A 21,174-nucleotide genomic window follows, 5' to 3' on the forward strand; every position below is an offset into this window, starting at 1 on the left:
AGGAGCGATAAGTTTATCCATAAATCTGTTGTGTGGCACTTTATCAAAAGCCTTCTGGCAGTCCACAGTACTCCACATCAACATCATTACCCTAAACACCCATCTCTGTTACCTAATCAAAAACTCCAGCAAGTTAGTTAAAGACAATTTGCTTTCCTTAACTAACTCACATTTGCCTAAGTGACTACTAATTTTGTCTCCAGTTATTATTTTTAGAAGCTTCGCCACCACCAAGGTTAAACTGATTGGCTTGCATTGGCTGGGCATATCCTTACAACCTTTTTTGAACAAGTATGTAACTTTTGCAGTTCTCCAGTCCTCTGAATCCATCCCCGAGTCCAAGGAAGATGTAGAAAGGATGCCCCTTGCTCTCCCTTCGGTTCACTGACTCTTCCCTTGAGGTAATGCAGGAGACAGCGAGGGCCAAGTAAGAAGTCCTCTTCCCTGAAGATGGGAGGAAAATCCAACCATGACGACGATGTGTTATATTCTCAGGATGAAAGGAAGAGGTCAGTCGTGCTGGTGTAACAGGTGTGATTAAAAGTAGCCAATGCAGTCAGCAACCAGAATGTGGTGCCAAAGACCTGGATATGGTGTCAAATAAGGTTTAAGTGACCTCATTAGGACAGGAAAGGTGAGTGACATACCATTTTCAGGTGTCAGCTATCACTTTCTCACCTCCTTAACTTTCTTCTGCACAGCATTCCTCTGACCAACACACCATACAGTTTCACACAACCCTTTCTCTCCAGGCACCTCCTCAAATTTCCATGAGAATAGACATCAATCATGCTCACCCTCATTACTTTGGCAACTTGCACACATCCCTCGCAGTCATCCTCCATAAACTGCACTTCTCACACTGGTAACTCTGCTTTTCTCATTGCAGGAAAAGACAGCACACAACTCCAGGGGCAGCAGAAACCAAGGGATGGACCTAACACCAAAGCCTCCCTGACCACATCGGAGGAGAAAGCTTTGGAGATCAGCAGGGTGCATCCCCATTGTGTGTAGGTAATGGAGAGATGAGGGTCTCCCACTGACCTGTTGACTGAACTAGATATGACACTGCAACTTGGTGCTTAACAATCAGTCACTTTGAATTACTTTCACTACAAACTGAAATGTGATGATGTGCACAACGTAGGCATTCAACCTTTTCCACATGTCAGATCTAATCAAAGTCTTTCATTTCACACAGGTCTTTCAAGAGTGGCAGAGGAGCTGGAACGGGAAGAGACTGAGGAATCTTCAGAGGATGTTGCCCACCTTCCACCAACACAGATACACATAGCTATCTCTACTGCAGGCCCCAACAAGGTAAGCTGTCACACAGTGAAGAGCACATCATGTGCGAATAGGAATAGGTGTTGGAGACAGGGACAGCAGTTGAGATTTCTCTTTCTGAGGGGACAGGGTGCTCTAAGCTCTGGTCAGCTGTACATAGGTGCTGAGCCTTAGGGGTTATCCATAAAAAAAAATTTTAAAATGGCAAAGGAAATGTGTGCACTTCAGTCAGCATTTCCGGAGGCAGTGCATTCCCTTGGAGAGAGATTGAAGGATTCTGTCTCCATCCTGAGTGTCATGATATCTCAGGAACTTACACTGATGTCCACCTTTAGGGGAAGAGTGGCCACCTCCATGGAGAATCAGATGTGGCAGGCAAATGAGTGCATGCTGACCCTGGCCAACAGCCTTATCAACTTCAACTTTAAAAAAAGATGGAGGAAATGCTCATCTTGCTACCTCAAAACCTTAGTGAAATACAGGCAAATGCTCGCCAGCACTTGGCCCGCAGAGAAATGTAGAAGGGTCATAAAAGGGAACATGGAGAAAGGGCACATGGCAATGGACAGTCTTCTCAAGGTTCTTCCACTTCTCATCCTTTGCCTCCTACCTCCGAGAGAGAGCCCACTGTTCGCTGCCCTATGACTAAATCTGCCTCTGCAGAGGTCTTAAGCGGGGCCTTCACAGCTCCAAAACCCAGAAAACGTCAGTCATAGCATTTCATTTTTGGAGCAGGGCAAAGAGAAGTCTACCTCTAGCTCTGCTGAAATCACGTGGGAGTAATAGGAAATTGATCAGAAAGACATAAGGCAGAATTTTACGTCCCATGGGCGGGCGCGCGCCCAACCCAATCGTGTGCAAAATCGTGTGAGATGACATTGGGCAAGCATCCCGATGTTATTGCGCATTTCGCGCAATATTTCAATCAGCAGGTGCATGCGGAAGTCGGAAGCATGCTCACCGACACTTAAGCGGGCAATTAAGCCAATTAACAGCACAATTGTCTGCAATTTTTCATGGCTCATCCAACCTTAAAGTTGGCAGATGGGCAAATCGGCCAGATGCCTTTACATTTTTTATCAGTACCTCATCCAAGGGCGGGATGAAATTTCCATTAGGAAATTTTTTAAAAAATGAATATCTGGGGACAGCATTTTGATGAGGTATGCATTCAGATGCTTGATTGTGATGCATGCACACTTTTTTGCAGCTTTTTACAGCTTTATTTCATTGTTTGCAGGTCTGCAGCTCTTGAGGCAGCTGTCTGCCTTCAGGGAACTCTCTTGCTGCGCTCACCCATGCCTGTGGTGACACCATCACCCGCCCTCTTCCCACCCCCACCTTGGCAACGCTGAGCTTTTCAGCACATGTTTCACACAGGCTGGCCATTAATTGGCCAGCCAGTGTGAAATTGTGGTCAGGGGTCCATTTCCCAGCCGCTCCCGGGCCCTCCAATCGCACGGGCCCGATGACTGAAAAATTCAGGCCATAATAGTTGCACTAGAGGATACACGTGCATGTAACAAAGATCATGCTATTAGGTTTATGGTTATTTCAATGAAATAAACACTTTAATGAACTCCTGTACAGGGTGACAGGTGGAGAAGATACAGAACAGCAAATTTGCAGGGGAAATTTCAAAGAGGTGAAGAAACTATAGAGTAGAGATAATGGAGACTTTGTTTATCCTAATAGAGACGGGGACAGTAACAGTACAAAGGGAACAAGAGTTTCTGTGATGTATTCAGGAGAATCTCTGGATCTATATGTTTTTAGTTCAATGAGGACTGAGGTATTGCTGGATTTGGTTCTGGGAAATGAGGGAAATGGACTAAGAGAATCAAGTGTCAGTAGGGGGACATTTAGGAGACAATGATCATAACATTGTAATGTTTAGATTAGTTACAAAAAAGTACAAGGAGCAATCTAGGCTAAAAGTATTAATTGGAGGGTGGCCAATTTCAGTGGGAGCAGATCTGTTCCAGGTAGATTGGAATGATTGAACAATTCTGATTGGCTGGCAATTCTCTGGTTGCAAAGTGCCACCAGGAGTGGCCACTGCTGGGACTACAGTTCTTGATTTTTCAGTGTTGTATTTAATCTGATTTTCATTTTCACTTTTTGTTTAATTACCATCTCACTCTGCAAGCATTTTAATTCTGTCTTCTTCAAATCTTCCCGTCCAGCTCACACTCCTTCCTCTTCATTCCAATATCTTTACCCATCCCAATCTCCTCCCTTGGCCTTTACGTTAAAAGTATCACATCAGACTCTGATTCTGCTGTCATAAAGAGGTGTACCTGATATTGAAAATAAAAAAATGCTGGAACTATTTAGCAGGTCAGGCAACATTTGTCCTGATGAAAGGTCATCAACCTGAAACGTTAACTGTTTCTTTCCACAAATGCTGCCTGATCTGCTGAGTATTTACAGCACTTTTTGTTTTATTTATTTTTCAAACACCCGCAGTATTTTGCTTTTGTATTAGTGTACAATATATTGTCACTCTGAAGCTCCTAACTGTTGTAGAGACAAGACAGAAAAAAGTGTCAGGGAGACAAAAAAGATCTGAAAGAATCAGGCAGAGGATGGAATTAAAGGGAAAGAACAAAAAGAAAAAGGATATGAGAAATAAAAACAGAAAATGAAAATAGGAAGAGAAGATAATAAAAAATGAAGACATGAAACTTACAGATCAGAACATGGTATATCTTCTGGTTCCCAGAAGTTCAAAATAATCACACTTTTAGACCCAAATGCTGCAGCTTCATCGAGTGTACTTTTGGGCCTAGAGCTTTCGATCTCTGGTGGGTCATACCCCAGAGGTACCCCAGAATATGTGTTGCGGGACCCCCCCACCTCCACTTCCCCGGAAGTCTCCACGCAAGGACTGCAGAGCAATTGCCTGGAAGTTCAAACTTTAAATTGGAGACTTTGGATGGTTCTGACCGTCTTAGCAGAATAGTTACCCAGGAAAAGTTAGAAGAGTTAAAACCACTCCTAACCCCTGGGTAACTATGCTATTGGACCCCTCAATCCCCACTAGACCTTCCTGACTACAAACCCCACCACCCCCGCACCACCCCTCCCAACTACCTTCCAGAACCCTCAGTTACCTCTTTAGCCCCCTGACTAACTACCCCCCCCCAACTGGACCCCATAATTACCACCACTACCCACCCCCACCCAACTACCCTCCCATCTATCTCCCAAAACTCACTGATCCCCAAGTAGTCAGAGGGGGTGGGGTTAGTCGGTCGGTTGGGGGGGGGGGCAGTCGGGAAGATGGGGTGGCTAGTCAGGAGGTTGGGGTGAGGTAGTTCTGCTAAGATGCTTGTTGTAGCTCTCAAATCTATCACTTAGGGCAGAATTTTTCCCTTGTCAGGTGGGGGCGATCACTGGTTGAATTAAACATATATTTATCTCTTACAGCACATGGAAATATATGTGGGGTTAAGTACACTGGCAGCCACTTAACATAACAAGTTTAAAACTTTACAACTGATGCTGTTATAATGTAATGGCTGCTTGTCAGTTAAAATGACTATGTGGACGTTTTGCAACTTCCACCCATCTATTTTTCACAGATAGGAAAAATAAGAAAGTGGAATTCAGTGGGGTAGCCCAAGGCCTGCCCAATAAAGTTATCAGGCAGACCTCTAAATGGGCATACAGCACTCCCATCAAATTCTGGAGGAGGCTATTTCAATATGCAAATCAACACCTTCTGTCATTGTCTGACCTTAACTGTAATTTTGGAATACAAATGGCAGACTGCAAGCTGCACATACTCTACCCCTTTGTACCAGACACTGAATCATCTAATCAGTGGTTTATAATAGAGCCACTCCAGAAAACAGCACCTATCCTCACTTTTATTTTTGTGGAGCCGGGAGAAGAACTCGAGCTGGTGATATCTTCGCTCAGAGCTATTTCCTCTGATCCTATTTCCTTTCACTTCCTCCGTATCATTTAATATTTCTTCAGATGCTCATCTTACTCATTGCTAAATATTTTGATACAATCAGTTTCAATGGTGGTAATACATTATATATGATGAAAAATATCTTTCAACATTCTCCTTCCTGCTTTTAACAGTAATCTTAAAAGTATGTTCCTTTCTTATGATTGACCAAAGAATGGAAATAATCTTTTAATTTTTAACCTCTGCAACACTTTTAAAACTTTGATCTTTTTTCTCTGCTCCAGTGTTACAAGGATTGCAGCACATTAAGTAAGTGGCTAACCGCCACTCTTCCAGCTCAAACGGAGTTGGATACATACGAACCTATATGAATTAGGAACAGGAGTAGGCCATTAGGTCCCTCTAGCCTGATCCGCCACTTAACAAGATCATGGCTGATCTGATTGTGGCCTCTACTTTCCTGTCTACCCCCTATACCCTTTGACTCCCTTGTCAATCAAGAATCTATCCAACTCAGCCAAAGAAAGTTTAATGACCTTGTCTCTACTGCTCTCTGGGGAGGAGAATTTCACAGACTAATGACCCACTGAGAGAAAAAAATTTCCTCATCTGTCTTAAATGGGTACCCTTATTTTTAAACTGTGTTTCCTAGTTCTAGTCTCTCTCATCCGCCTTGTCAAGCCCCCTCAGGGTCTTATATGCTTTGGTATCATCTCTCATTCTTCTAAACTCCAATGGACTACAGGTCCAAACTGCCCAATCTTTCCTCACAAGACAACCCCTTCATCCCTGGAATCAGGTGAGTAAACCCTCTAATGCAATTATATCCTTTCTTAAATAAGGGGACCAAAACTGTACACAATATTCCAGATGAGGTTTTGTACAACTGTAGCAAAACTTCCCTATTTTTATAAAAACAAAATACATAGATGCCAGAAATCTGAAATAAAAACAGAAAATGCTAGAAAACTCAGCAGGTCTGGGAGCATCTGTGGAGACAGAAACAGAGTTAATGTTTTGAATCCATATGACTATTCTTCAGAGCCTACTTTTATATTCCATTCCCCTTGCAATAATTAACAACATTACATTTGCCTTCCTAATCATTTGTTGTGCCTGCATAATATTTTTTTATGATTCATGTACCTGGACACCCAGATCCCTCTGCAGAATTCTGCAGTACAATCGCTTTCTATTTAAATAATATGCTGTCTTTCTATTCTTCCTGCCTAAGAGGGCAGGTTCACATTTTGTCACATTATATTCCATCTATCAATTTTTTGCCCACGTGTCTACAGCAGGAGGAGGCAGGTTCAGCCAAGACTGCTGGGGAAGGGACATCTGAGAGGTCTGAGTCAGATGATGAGTCTCTGGATTTGGCCTTCCAACTCATCCTGGAGAGTCAGCAGAAGGCGGGGGGAACATCACACACAGCTGTTGCAAGCCCTCAGCAGAGTGGCATGCAAGTTGGAGGGGCGCATCCACCTTTTCTCTGATGAAGTGGTGCCCACATGAGCGCGTATGGAGCTCTCCACAGGGAGGATGGAGGACACCATGGATACACTGGTCCAGCAGAACCCAGAGATGTGTGCAGACCTGCACTCCATCTCGGTAGCCATGGGTGAGTTCCTACAGTGGCGATGCGAGAGGTAATCGGGGCACCTCAACGTCCTCCCAGGTATTCTTTCCCCTCAAAGAGTCAGGTCAGGGCCTTGGGCACCCGAAGGGAGGAGGAGCGGGAGCTGGACACCCCTTTTAGTTGACCATTTGAGCTGATCTGCATCTCCTCCCACCGACTGATCACACTCCCATGCAGCACCTGACCTCACCCACCACGACTCTCATTTTGGCAAACATGGTGCGTCTAACATTTTTCTTTAGATCCCCGTCCTTCCCCTCCCCATTTCCTTACCCCCATTACTGTTGAGCCCCCTGGCATTGCCTTCTACTTCCCCTCCATGACCTACCAGCCTCAACCCTTTTCTTTCAGGGATGTCCAGGTGAACTTGTACATTCCCTTCCTCACCAAAAATCCCATCCCCATTAACTTCCCCAACATCCTCTTTCCCACCCCAGGCCTCTGAGTCCCACCAACCACCCTTACTGTCCCTTCTACTGATACTGTTGTACCCTCACCCTCCCACTCTACCACCTCACTCACTCTCCTCAGTCATTCTCACCATTCCCTCGTACCGCTCCCACCCTCAGTTTGCTCCCCAGGAGGCAGTCATGGACTCATCAGAGTCCTCCCGTGCACATTTACCTGGACATCAATCCCCCTGGACTCCTTCCCCATCGCCCCCCAAGACTCCTTCCCCACTGTCCCCCCCCCCACCCACCCACCCCGGACTCCTTCGCCTCCACCCCCAGATTCATCCCTCCCCCTGGACTCATGCCTCCCCATGGACTCCTCCCCACTCTCCGAACTCCTTCCCTTACACTTTTTAACTTCCAAACAATGTTTGAAATTTAAACGATTTCTGAGGAATGAGTCAGCGAATGGCTGTCACTTATTTTGTTTAGCTGAAACAGGTGCAATGTGTATACATGTTTTTTATGTCTGCAAAGAACAGGTCCCTATGTATTAATATATGTAGCTTCCAGTACATGCAAATGTGTCACATTGCGAGCCCGGCTGACAACCTTAAATTGGCCATCAGTGTAATTCTTAGCACACTGAGGATTATTTAGCAAATGTTGTCCAGTCGCAGAATCACATCTAATGTTGGACACTGCTTTGAGTTTTGCAAGCACAGGCTGGTTGGGTATGGTCTGCACCTTGCCCATTGCGAACAGTGGCTGGGGCATGCTGTTTGATACCACATTACTAATTTGTGTGATAAATGGAACATCTTTTTGGCTTAATGGCAGCATGCTGTTAGTGGTGAATACCACTCGTATAGCTACAGCATAGTAGCAGCATGAAACAGCTAGCTTCATCTGTTGCTCAAATTTTTGAGATACCTTGCCCTTCCAGGGTAATCTGAGGTAGACTGGGCACTTTTTAGGGCCAGAAGTGATGGTCTTAGGCCCGTTCACGAGTTTGCGTGATATACTGTGCAAAATGATCTGATCAGGGTAGACGTTAGCAGGGTGCCTTTGATATACCCTATTTCAGCATCAAGCTTACATAGTGAGCAAATGACTCAGGCCCTATTTACAAGGCTGCCAATAAGATCAATCTTATAGCATGTGGAACTGTAAGAATCTCAATGCATATATTGACCAATGAAGGTAGGCTTGAGGTAGATTGTGGTAGAGAAACGCCTGGCAGTTTTCTCAAGTAGTACATCAGGGAAGGAGAATTCGTTTGACTGCTCCATTTCAAAGGTGAATTTGAGCGCAGAATGGAACCCATTAAGACATGTAAAGAAATATTTACATGGATTTAAATATAGCAAATGTATCATCCACATATTGGAAATATGCAAGGGTTAAGAAGTTAGGTATTATTCCATCAAAGACACATATCTCATGGAACCCAACAAAGATGCTTGTGAGAGCTGGGCCTACAGGGGATCCCATGGCAATACCATCTATTTGGGTATACATGGTGTCATTAAAACTGAACACAACTGCGCAAGTTGCCAAACTCATAAGTTCAATGAATACTGATTCAAGCAATGGTGGTGGGTCTAAATTGCCATGATATAGTGTTGCAGTGCAAATATCTATGTCTCCCTTAAGTGGAATATTTGTGAAAAGACTAGCAATGTCAAATGAGCACATGGATATGCAATTCCTGTACGGCCTTCGCAAATGTAAAGGAGTCCTTCACCGTGTATGTGGAAAACTTAGTCAAAACTGGTTGTAACAATTCACCCAACTGATCATAGATAAGATGGAGCATAAAAGAACATCACATTTGTGTGTCTTGGGCAGCCCAAACATACATGAAAGTAGCGGACCGTGAGGCTGAACCCTGTCCTCTACATTACACAGTAGCTCATCGCTCTTACACAAGTCCAGCAAGCATTGTTTTAGCTTACTTTCAAGCAAGGCTGTCTGGTCATGTTGAGTGGCAGGTCCAATGGATACAAATTGGTACCCTTCATTAAGAATGGCGGGCATTTTGTTGATATAGTTACACTCATTAAGAATGACTATTCCCATCCCTTTGTCAGATTTACTGATGTGTATGTTCGCATTGGTCTTAAGGTCTTGCAACGCTTTTCATGTGAAAGTTGAACAGGTCATTCAGTATCCCATAATATGCGTGCACTAAATCAGCTAGGTGTGCTTTCACAGATTCAACATCTTCAGTGGATGCTGGTTTGTGGCAGGATAGTTGGAAGTAGAGAAGTTCGAACTCAGCAAATACCTCTTCACTTTTGATTTGCGATGAAGGCACACCAAAGTTAAAACTATGCCCTAGAACAAATTCCTCACTTTCTGAAAGTACACGGTCAGAGAGATTTGTTATGCGTTTAGTGGTATAATTAATTGCGTTGCCAAAATGCTTCTGCTTAAGTGGGTTTATGGTGCAGACGTGTTTCAAATGGGTACTGTTTATGGTGCAGTCATTGAAGCAATATAATAGCATAAACGGAGCAAATTGACAAATGAAATGAGCCATTTGCTCACCATACAAGCTTGATGCTGAAATAGGGCACAGCAAAAGCATCCTGCAGGATAATGGCTACCCTTGATCTGATCATTTTGCGCTGTGCATCACGCAAACTCATGAACAGGCCTAAGGCCATCACTTTCGGCCCTGAAAAGTGCCCAGTATACCTCAAAAATTTGGGCAACAGTTGAACCTAGCTGTTTCATGCTGCAACTATGCAGTAGCAACACGAGTGATATTCGCCACTAACAGGACGCTGCCTTCAAGCCGAAAAGACGATCTGCCTATCACACAAATCAGTAATGTGGTATCCAACAGCATGTCCCAGCCACTGTTTGCAACAGACTGTACTCAACCAGCCTTTGATTGCAAAACTCAAAACAGCATCCAACATTAGATGAGATTCTGCGTTTGGACAACATTTGCTAAATAAACCTCAGTGTGGTAAGAATTACACTGATGGCCAATTTAAGGTTGTCAGTCGAGCTCGCAGTGTGGCGCATTTGCGTGTACTGGAAGCTACATATATTAATACACAGGGCCCCTTTTTTGCCGACAGAAGGAACATGTACACACACTGCATCTGTTTCAGCTAAACAAGTGACAGCCATTCGCTGACTCATTCGTCAGAAATTGTTTAAATTTCAAACAATGCTTGGCAGTTAACTGTCAGTCACCATCACTAGTACATTCTCCATGGCAATGCCACTTGCAAATCAATCAGCACTCTCTTCACATACAGTATAAATTGTTGTTTTCTCCTTATTTTGGTATTCTTGCAAAGTATCCTTATGCTTAGACATATATCTTCTTTCAGCAATACTCAAGTTTTATACTACCAAAGGACATTAGTAAATAATGTTCTTCAGGGAAGGAAATTTACCAGCCCAACCCAGTCTGGCCTACATGTGACTCGCATCCACATTCTGAGTTTCACAAATAGTTGTATGAAAAATTATAAAGCTAATATCTTCTTGGAGCTTCAAGCGATAGACAGTAAATGTAGCCTCACTAGTGTGATCACATAATGTGAACAAAATTATACAGGAATCATGTGCAAAAAGATGCATGCTATTTGTATAGAAAATGCACCTTTGTATATGAAATGTACATCATTTATGTTATAACTGTTCTAAGCTATTCTTGCTTCCAACTATAACATCTACACAATTTACTAGCGAACAATACTATGATATTACATGGTGCAATGAAAAACACCAGCTCTAAAATTCAACTGTGGAGACAAATAAATTACAGAGTGGATTTGAACAGAGTGGATTTGAACAGAATTTGAGGAAAGATCCAATTGAGTTAAATCTCCACCTTTTTTTATCTGTATAATTCTATAAGTTTTGGGGCTGAGAGTACAATATGCTCACGAACAAATGAACATATGGTCTATATTATGCAACCACACAGGTTGGGGAAATATATTACATGATGTGTTGTTCTTACTTACATCTATAGCAACACTGTGGCCTGAATTTTCCCATTGGTGATTTGGGGGCAGGGCCCACTCACCGACAGGAAAATGATGTGGGTTGACGTCGGGAGGAACCCCTGACGTCATCCCAGTCCTTTTAAATTTTTAGGAAGGCGGGGGCGGACAGCGAAATCAGCTGTCTGCCCGCCGACCTGTCAATGCCCAATTGAGGCTATTGACAGGCAAATTAAGATAATTAAGGACCTGCCCGTCCAACCTTAAGGCTGGTGGGCAGGCCAGGAGCCCCTGCGAGATGAGGTTTCATGTCCGTTTTTAAAAAGTCTAATAAAGTTTATGTCCTTTTTATTAACATGTCTCATCTTGTGTGACATTAATGACTTTTCTTACCTGTCACCAATCTCCCTGAAACAGGACTTTGCCTCAGAAAGCGGGTGAAAGAGTGCACTTTGACAGATGGGGAAACCCCCCCCCCACTCCCCCAAGCACAGGAAGCGCATAGCGCTTCTTGTCGGGCAGGCCGCTGGTCGGGCCTTAATTGGCCGGCCTACTCAAAATGGCGGCACAGTGTATTACAGTTACATCTATGATGCAAAAGGCAGATCTGAGGTTACCAGAGTACTTAGCACAAGCAGCCAAGGTAACCCGCCAGGTGTGAGTAAAATAGTATTGTATAAAGTTGTATCATGTGACTACCATGTTGCTAGAAGTTGAACTAGATGAACCTTATTTTTTTCGTCTAACATATCCTATGCAACTCTCTCACAGCAACTTGGTGGATATGAAAGGAATGTTTATAGCATGCATGTAAAGAAGTTAATATCAACAAGACACAGGATGTGAAATTCTTCATCTCTATCTTACATGGGAGGACCCTTATTCTCAAACTGTGCCCCCAGTTCTCAATTCACCACAAGGGGAAACATTGTTTCAGCATCTACCCTGTCAAGCTCCCTCAGCATCTTACATGCTTCAATAAGATCACCTCAACCCCTTTATCCCTAAGAATCAACCCAGTGAGCCTTCTTTGAACTGCCTCCAGTGCAAGTATATCCCTCCTTAAATAAGGGGATCAAAACTATATGCAGTAAAGTGTAGTTTCACCAATGTCCTGTAGATGTAGCAAGACTACGTTTATACTCCATCCACCCGACAATAAAGGCCAACATTTTATTTGCCTTCCTAAATACTTGCTGTACCTGCATGCTAATTTTTTGTAATTAGTGTACAAGGATACCAGATTCCTTTGTACTGAAGAACTCTGTAGTCTCTCCATTTAAATCATTTTCTGCTTTTTTATTTTTACTATCAAAGTGGACAACCTCACATTTCCCACTCACCGACACATGAAATCGTGCCCATATTGTTGTGGGTAATATATGTGCACAGATAGAGGATTGGCCGACAACACTCCACCCCATTTAAATTTTCAGGAAGGTGGGGGCGCAGCAAAATCAGCTGCGGGCCCACCGATCTGTCAATGGCCACTTGAGGCCATTGAGAGGATCAATTAAAGGACCTGTCCGTCCAACCTTAAGGTTGGCGGGCAGGCCAGGAGCCCCGGCAGCAACTAGAAAAAGCATGAAACCTCATCCAGTGGTGCCAGTGGATGAGGTTTCATGTAGGGTTTTAAAAATTTTAATCAAGTTGTTATGGAAATTATGAACATGTCCCAACTCATGTGACATTGTCACGAGGGGACATGTAAGGGAATTTTTTTCTCCATTTTTAATATTTTTAAAAGTAGAGACGATCTCCCTGAGGCTAAGTGCAGCCTCAGGGAGATGAGAACGCTCTTTCGTGCACATGCGCAAAAGAGCGCACTCTCGATTTTAGGGATTCCCCCGCCCCCACAGGGAAGCATAGTGCTTCCCTGCGGACGTCACGCTGGGCGGGCCTTAATTGGCCCACCCACGTAAAATGGCAGCGCGGCCCGCGATTGGGTCAGCTCCGCCCACCCGAGTGGAAAGTTCTGCCCTATAAATTTTTAGCTTTTATGTTACGCCTTATCAAATGCCTTTTGGAAAACAAATACATTGAGCTGCATCTTATGGTTGGCGAGTGGGGGGGCGGGGCCTGCTCGCCGACACGTAAAATGATGTGGGGGGCATCGGACATGCGTTCCAAAGTCACCCCGCGCCATTTAGATTTTCAGTTCGGCGGGCGCGCAGCCAACCTGGCTGCATACCTGCCGAACTTAACGGCCACTTAAGGTCTTTAAGAAAGTAATTAAGCCAATTAATGGACCTGCCGTCCCATCTTAAGGTTGGCAGGCAGGCAATGAGCCCAGGCAGGCTTCAGAAAAAACATGAAACCTCATCCACAGGCGGGATGAGGTTTCATGAGGGACTTGAAATGTTTATAAAATGTTGAAATAAAAGAAATTGACATGTCCCAGCTCATGTGTCAATGTCACATGAGGGGACATGTCAGGAATTTTTTTTGTACACTTCAAAAAATTTTTACAACTTCCACCGATCTCCCTGAGGCAGCACTTTGCCTTAGGGAGATCTGTGCGTTCTTTCGTGAAATGTGCAAAAGAGCGCACTCCCAGCTCAGGGAAACAACCCCCCCACCCCCCCTGCCTGCACAGCGCTTCCGAGCGGACATTTTAATTGGCCCACCCATGTAAAATGGCGGCACGCCCCCAAGTGGGGGCACCAATCGGGAACCCACCCTCCCGCGCTCGCACATGCCCCCCTCGACCGGGGGAAAACGTTGCCCATTGTCTATCTGTGCCCCTTTATCCACCTTGCTTGTTACATCCTGAAAGAACTCTAATAAATTTTTCAAACATAATTTCCCTTTCATAAAACTATGCTGAATCTGCTTGATTGTATTTCTAAATGTCCTGCTATTATTTCCTTAATAATTGATTCCAGCAGACAGATGTTAGGTCAACTGGCCTTTATTTTCCTGCCTCCCTCCTTTCTTGTGTAGCAGGGAATTTTGGATGCTTACAATCAATGCAGCCACTTCTTTTAAGAGCCAATAATGCAGGCCATCAGATCCATGGGACTTGTCAGCCTTTAGTCCCACTAGCTTTCCCAGTACTTTTTCTCTCGTGGTCGTGATTGTTTCAAGCTCCTCCCTGTTGGAGTTATGGCAGCATTACATTCTGAGATGCTCCCCAATCTGTTCAAGTACCTTATTTTTTAAACTTTGTTGGGACGTGGACACTTGCCAACATTTTTTACCCTTGAACTGAGTGGCTTAATCGGCCATTTCAGAGGGTAGCTTAGTGTCAACCACATTACTGTGGATCTGGAGCCACATGTAGGCCAGGCTGGATAAGGACTGAAGATTTCCTTCCCTAAAGGGCATTAGTGAACCAGATGGGATTTTACAACAATCGACAATGGTTTTATGATCACCATTAGACAAAATTTAATTCCAGATTTATTAACTGAATTCAAATTTCATCAGCTGCCACGGTGGGAATTGAACCCATGTCCCCAGAGCATTCACCTGGGACTTTGGACAACTAGCTGAGTGACATTACCACTACTCCATTTGAACTCTGTTCAGGAATATCATGGACATACTCTACAATGATTATTAGCTGCACAGGCCTTATTGTATCTACATTCTACTTTTGTTTGCTGTTGATAGTATGGTACCATTCATCATGCATAAAGAGGGTACCCTCATCTCTCAGGAGTCATTCCGGCAGACTACCTTTGCCCCCTAATAAGCACGGCACAAATAATTATCTTAAAATGAAAGCATTGTGATTTAGTTGCTTGGGAACCTGGCATTGTCCTGTAAGATCAGAAGTTCCTGATTACTGAACAGCAGAACACTAATGTGGTAAAAACCCTTTTCAATTCAACCGTGGCATTACGTTTAGGAGTCAAGTTGGTTTAAGGGTGCTTTTAATGACCTCCTGGACTTTGGAGAATCCAACAATGTATTAAAATTGACCACTCTTGTAACACTGATGTTGCTGTTCAATGGGAAAGAAGAGAGTTGAACAATTCTCCATTCACTGGTTAGATACATCAGTTGACAGCAGTAAATTGATTGATCGTATACATGCTCATGGTGCTAGTGTGAAAGGATCCAAACTGTCATTGGCAATACTGTCCCTTTGATGCAGATTGACTACTGCAGTCTTTACAGTGGATGGCACAGCTCTGCAATTGCCTCCATATACATCCAGAGCTAATGGAGACAGTTCCTTTCAGTAATTACCAAGTAGGGGTACCAGGTTCTGCAAGTTTGGTTGTTGGCATTATGGTGATGTGGGAAGTGTGGCTCCAGTGCCATACTACCTCCTTTGCATGATTTTTTTTGTCCCTTGGTTTTTTCTCCTTGATTTTCAAGTATTAAAACCTGTGCTGTGTGCTTTGAAAACAAAATTTAATTTAAGGAATAACCATATCCTTTAAGAGCACCCACCTCCTTATGCAGAAACAAAACTTACTGTTAATTATCATTTGCTTGGGTAGATTTAATGGCAGACAGGACTTCAGTCAGAACTTAGCAAATGGAGAGCTGGATATCAGTGACTTCATTTAAGCACATTAAGAATACATGATGAGGTTCAAACATATCCTGTATGAGAATAGCATCCACTGCCAGGAAATGCAAATTGGAAAATAGCATAATGCACATTCACAGCAGGGAAATTATGAAGTCACGATGGAACAATTTTTCAGTCCCTGCTCGCAAAATTAATGCCAGTGAATCATTCCTACATGTTGGAATTTCTGTCCTGAATGATCAGTTTCTTATAAAGCCTCCTATTGTGAGTAGTTCTTTAAAAATAAAATTTGATATTCAGGCTCTCTTTCAATAATATTTATTTATGTACTGTTACTTTTTATTTTTAAGAAAAAAAAATTAGAATGCTTATCCACTGGTTCTTTTAAGAAAATAAATGTCAGCCACTAGACTTCTTACAATATAATTTTATAAGTATCAGACATATAGGCCCAAATTTTTGTCATGACGGAGAGGCTCTCCTTCTTGGAAAAAATAGTATAAACGATCAAAATCCTAAGGCCCGCCCTGAACAAAGCATTTCCTATTTTCGCAGGGCAGGAGTGGAGTCCGGCCAGGATTCACACAAGAGTTTCACAGAGACAGCTGGCTATTTAAATCATTGGCAGCCTCTACTAAAGTGGGATTTAAGTAGGCCAGGAGTGTGAACCTTGTGTGCAGATTAGACCAGGTAAGAGCTGGTATGAACTTGGCAGATTCATTTGGATAGCCAGGGTACCCCTTTGGAGAGGTAATATACCCTTTTGAATATGGTCCTAGGCCACGTTTGGGAGAGGTAAAGCACGCTTTGGGGGAGATAAGGCACTCCTTGTGGTAGGTAAGGCACCTTTTGGGAGAGGTAAGACACCCTTTGGGATAGATAAGGCACCCTTTGGGAGTGTTAAAAGTAAACATAATTGTGTATAAAAAGTGCATAAACTCATGGGAACTGTCAAAGCTGTCAAGGAACTCTGAAGCTGTCAAATAACTGTGAAAACATTATAACTGCCAATGCTCATTGGAACTAATAAAGTTGTCTGCTGGGCTTTAAATTTAAAGAACAATCCAAAGTTCATAAAAAAGCTCAATGCTTCATATTTCACTGTCTGTTGACATAAGCCTGAGGGTTATTATAGGATTTGTGTTGCAATGACTGATTTTACAAACCAAAATTACTTGTTAATTGAGCAGTTTGATTGACAGCTCCAAGTGGTTATAGAATAAAAATGTTTGTTTTCATGAGATTAGTTGAAAGAATTTCTATGCATTGATTTCTTTTAATCAGTAAGCATGTTTTTTTTTGTTTAAAATGGTGATATCATCGATAGACCCGTAGTTTTATTTTATGTTAGCATGGTTCCTGGAGTTTTGTCCAGGTGGATATAGGGAAGTTGGCTTGGAGGGGATAATGATAAAAGACAGTGGGTGGGTGGCATGGGCTGGCATGAGTTGCCATAAGGGGCATATGGGAATGTTGGGGTATGAGATGCCATAGGGGTGGGTAGAAGGACATGGGCTGGCATAGGGCATATGAGGGGGCTGAGTAAGGGCATGGTGGCATAGGTTGGCATGGATAAGGCATGGGGTGTGTGTGGGAGGTAAGGGGGGTGAGGTGTGAGGACTGGAGAGCTTTTTTTAGTTTTAAGTTGTTTTTTCATTGAATTCAAGAAAGTGTCAGAGCATTAATGCAGGCCTTCCACCCAACCCACCTCCGCACCTTTTCTGGGAAGGTGGGTGGCTTTTAATCCACCCCGCCTCCCTGGAACTTCCATGTCTCTGCGCGCCTGATCCAGAAGTGAAAATCTGGGCCATATTCTTCAAACTAACACAATGAAGCAAGAAACACTATATTCATCAGTAAACATAATCATATCATGAAGTGCGTAATTGACAAGTATGGTTGGATAAAAAAGCTACTTTTTGGCTCATCTGCGTTATGGAGCCAAAAGCAGCATAGCTGCAAGAAGCTATTGTTTGCTCTCCTTTTTGGGTATTTTTCTGTCCTTTCAAACTTCACCATTCAGATTGGCAGTGGGATCTGATCCAACATTGGCTCTAGGGGGTTCACAAAAATTTCAAAAAGTGCAGCTCTCCACTGCAGCTAACGTGAACGTGTTGTTAACTCCTTTTTCCTGAGAACAATTAAGGACTGGAACAACCTTCCACAAACCGTAACCTCCATATCTTCTGTGGACACATTTAAGGAGAATCTGTTGACCTTTCTTCACCAATGCAACCATAGACTGCACTCATGGCACACCTCCCGTGAAAATTTACGTAGAGAGATCTTACAAATTACCAAATACCAAGTTGCGTTTGTGAATGCAAGAACATATACACATATATAGGGCAGAAATTTCCTCTCGTCGGGTGAGCACGGCAGGCAGACCTGGAAACAGCTGTGAAACAGACCACCACCCGCGATCAGGCTCCGACCGCGATTTCACACTGGCTGGTCAATTAACGGCCAGCCAGCATGAAACACGGGCTGAGAGCCTTAGCGCTGCCGGGGTGGGGGTGGGAGGAGCGCCAGCGCTGAAGTCTGCGCATGCGTTGATGTCCACTCACTGAAAGCTCCCTGAAGGCATAGAGCCACCTTAGGGATCGGAGGAATTTTAAAATGAAAAATAAAGATTTTACAAATAATGTAAACATGAACCCACATGTGACTCATTCACATGAAGAGGGACATGTTAAAAATGTTAAAGAATGTTATTTTAAAAAAACTGTTAGAAATCTCATGCCGTCCATGGATGAAGCTTCCTAAAAAATGCAAAGGCCGTCCAGCCTATTCGCCCGCCAACTCTAAGGTTGGATGGGCAGCAAAAAAAAAACGTTCAGTTACTTGCTTGATGGTCTTAATAGGCCTCTTAATTGTCGACGGGCACGCTGCTGACTTTCACGCACACCGCCGACCGAAATATTGCACGAGTACACAATGGTGTTGGGACTCTCGCCTGACATCATCATGCACTATTTTACTCCCGATCGTGTCAGCCAATGCCCACCCACAGGACGAAAAATTCTGCCCATAGAAAGAGAGAGAGAGAGAGATGAAAAGAGATTCTTGTTGTGCCTAAATCAAAAGTCATTTGTATTTTCCTTATGACTATCCCCAACGTCTGACCTTCGGGATGACCTGATTGACAAATCTAAAAAGAAAACATGTATAGCATAATCATGTTCCATAATAATTAATGAAGCATCATTATTTGTATGTAAGCGTGCAGAGAGCTCACTAATAACATGCCTGTGCACCATTCTCCACATGACCCTCTTACAATTTTAGTACTATCAGTTTTCCTTTGGCTGAAGAGGTACATTTTGGGAAGCTAGGTTGGTAGTATCCTTCATGATGTCCATTTTTGATGTAGCTGCCTTGAGCAATCACAATGGAGCAATCAATATTTTCTGTTGGAAAACAGTCTAAAGTTAGACTTCATGCTTTATTTCAATAAATACTATAAAGGGAGAGTTGTAAAGAATTTTTTAGCGCTTTCCTCTAATATATTATTTTTCATTCTCTTGATGTGGTACACTTGTAGACAAGAGATTGCTTATGTGAACTACTCCTACGATCCAACCAACGATCTAAGGAGCCACCTGCCAAAGGAACCAGCAACTGCCTGGGTAGAACTCTCCTTTCCAATTACCCATGCTCCCTGCTGGGATATATTACAGCCTCTACTTGGCCCTCTTCCTGCTCAAAGTGACGAGTGATTTATAAACTTAGTCAAAGAAAAAGTCTTACTGTGCTTGTATACATTTTTCAGTTTTCTCCAATTAAGCAGGCCTTCATCTATTAAGCCTATATTTGGCGGGCATATATTTGTTAAGCATACATATATTTAAGCATATACCTACTTTAAAAAATCTTTTTGGCATTTATTTGTTTGTTGTATGCCTGTTTTATATGTTAAATTAGACGACAACAACAACTTGTATTTATGTCGCACCTTTATCATTGAAAAAATATCACAAGTTGCTTCACAGAAATATAATCAATCAAAACTGGATGCTGAATGAAAGGAGAAGATATTGGGGTGACCAAAAGCTTAGTTAAAGAGCTAGCTTTTAAGAAGGATCTTAAAGGACAGCAGAGGAATAGAGCCACAAAGGTTCATAGAGATCATTATATAGCACAGGAACAAGCCAACTAAAGGCATGGCTGGAAATTGTGGAGTGAAATGGGGTGAAGCTTGGGGAAAGGGCCATAAGATACCAGAGATGAGGTATGAAAGGTTTAGGAGGTGGGGAATATGCAGATATATCGGAGCTTACTGAGATGGGGAAAAGAAATGCTGTGAAATAACTTAAATAATAGTTTAATGTTTTTCTAAGATAAATTGAAATACAAAAATTTACTTGACCGTTTACTACATATTTTGTGTCCAACGGGTCAGTGTGATACAACGAGTGTGTGGGAAGAGAGTTAGTATGCTTTCTGCTTTTAGTCATTTGGTAGTACAGAACTTGAGTATTGCTGAAAAAAGAGATATGACTAAGCATTCCATCTTGCACTCATCAGGACACTTGCAAAATTATCAATGTAAGGAGAAAACAACAATTTATACTATATGTGAAGAGTGCCGATTGGTTGGCATGTGGCGATGCCACGGAGAATACACCACTAATGGTGAATGACAGTTAACTGCCAAGCATTGTTTGAAGTTTAAACCATGCAATTTGACCCTAATTGGTCAAGACATTGTCCTGAGGAATGAGTCAGCAAATGGCTGTCACTTATTTTGTTTAGCTGAAACAAAAGGCGCAATGTATGTACATGGTCTTTCTGTCTGCAAACAACAGGGCCCTGTGTATTAATATATGTAGCTTCCAGTCCACGCAAATGCGCCACACTCCGAGCCTGTCAATTTCCCCTCTCCAGCCATTAAAAGGCCAAACCCACCTTATTTATGGCTGGTCCGGTAGGTAGAGACGTGCCCGTGAGCCCCCCAAAAGTGGTTTCACGATGGCGTAAAACCGATTTTTGGCCTTCTCGCCATATTGTCTGCTCGCACCTGCCATGATGTCCGACACCAATAGGGACAGAGAATTCCAGCCATAGAGCTAAGCACCATGGCACAAACCATCATCTTACAAGATAAAAGGCCGTCAAACACATGGAAATGAAATTCTGCCTGTTATAAATTTGATCAAAGTAGTTGGGGGCTTCAGTAGCAGGTGAACTGAAGTAATGGCGAAGTCCAGCAATGCTATAGAAGTGGAAATGGACAGTCTTAGTGATGGCCCAACCATGTGGTTGGAAGCTCATCTTGGGGTCAAATACAACATTAAGTCTGCAAACTGCCTGGGAGAGGGATGGAGTCGCTGAAGTTACAGAGCTATTGGTGGAAATATATTAAATCTGTCCCTTCAAGGCTGCTGCTGCTGTTCAAGTATACTTGTAATACAAATCTTGTACTTGTAGCTGCTTATAAACTCCTAAGGTCAATTGTAGCTTCTATA

General features: G+C 43.0%; 1 protein-coding gene and 1 long non-coding RNA gene across 4 annotated transcripts in view; one reads left to right on the forward strand and one right to left on the reverse strand.

Moving 5' to 3' along the window:
- The window catches only part of thsd7aa (thrombospondin, type I, domain containing 7Aa), a 537,669-nt gene that overhangs the window by 337,400 nt on the left and 179,095 nt on the right, over positions 1-21,174 (reverse strand). The gene's annotated exons all lie outside the window — the stretch shown is intronic.
- Positions 1-21,174, forward strand: part of LOC121276154 — a 42,331-nt gene that overhangs the window by 13,403 nt on the left and 7,754 nt on the right. The window contains exon 2 of the long non-coding RNA XR_005942619.1: positions 1,202-1,320. This is a non-coding gene — a long non-coding RNA (uncharacterized LOC121276154). The remainder of the gene's footprint in view (positions 1-1,201; positions 1,321-21,174) is intronic.

This window comes from Carcharodon carcharias, chromosome 3 (genome assembly GCF_017639515.1).
Source record: "Carcharodon carcharias isolate sCarCar2 chromosome 3, sCarCar2.pri, whole genome shotgun sequence".
NCBI classification, from domain to species: Eukaryota; Metazoa; Chordata; class Chondrichthyes; order Lamniformes; family Lamnidae; genus Carcharodon; species Carcharodon carcharias.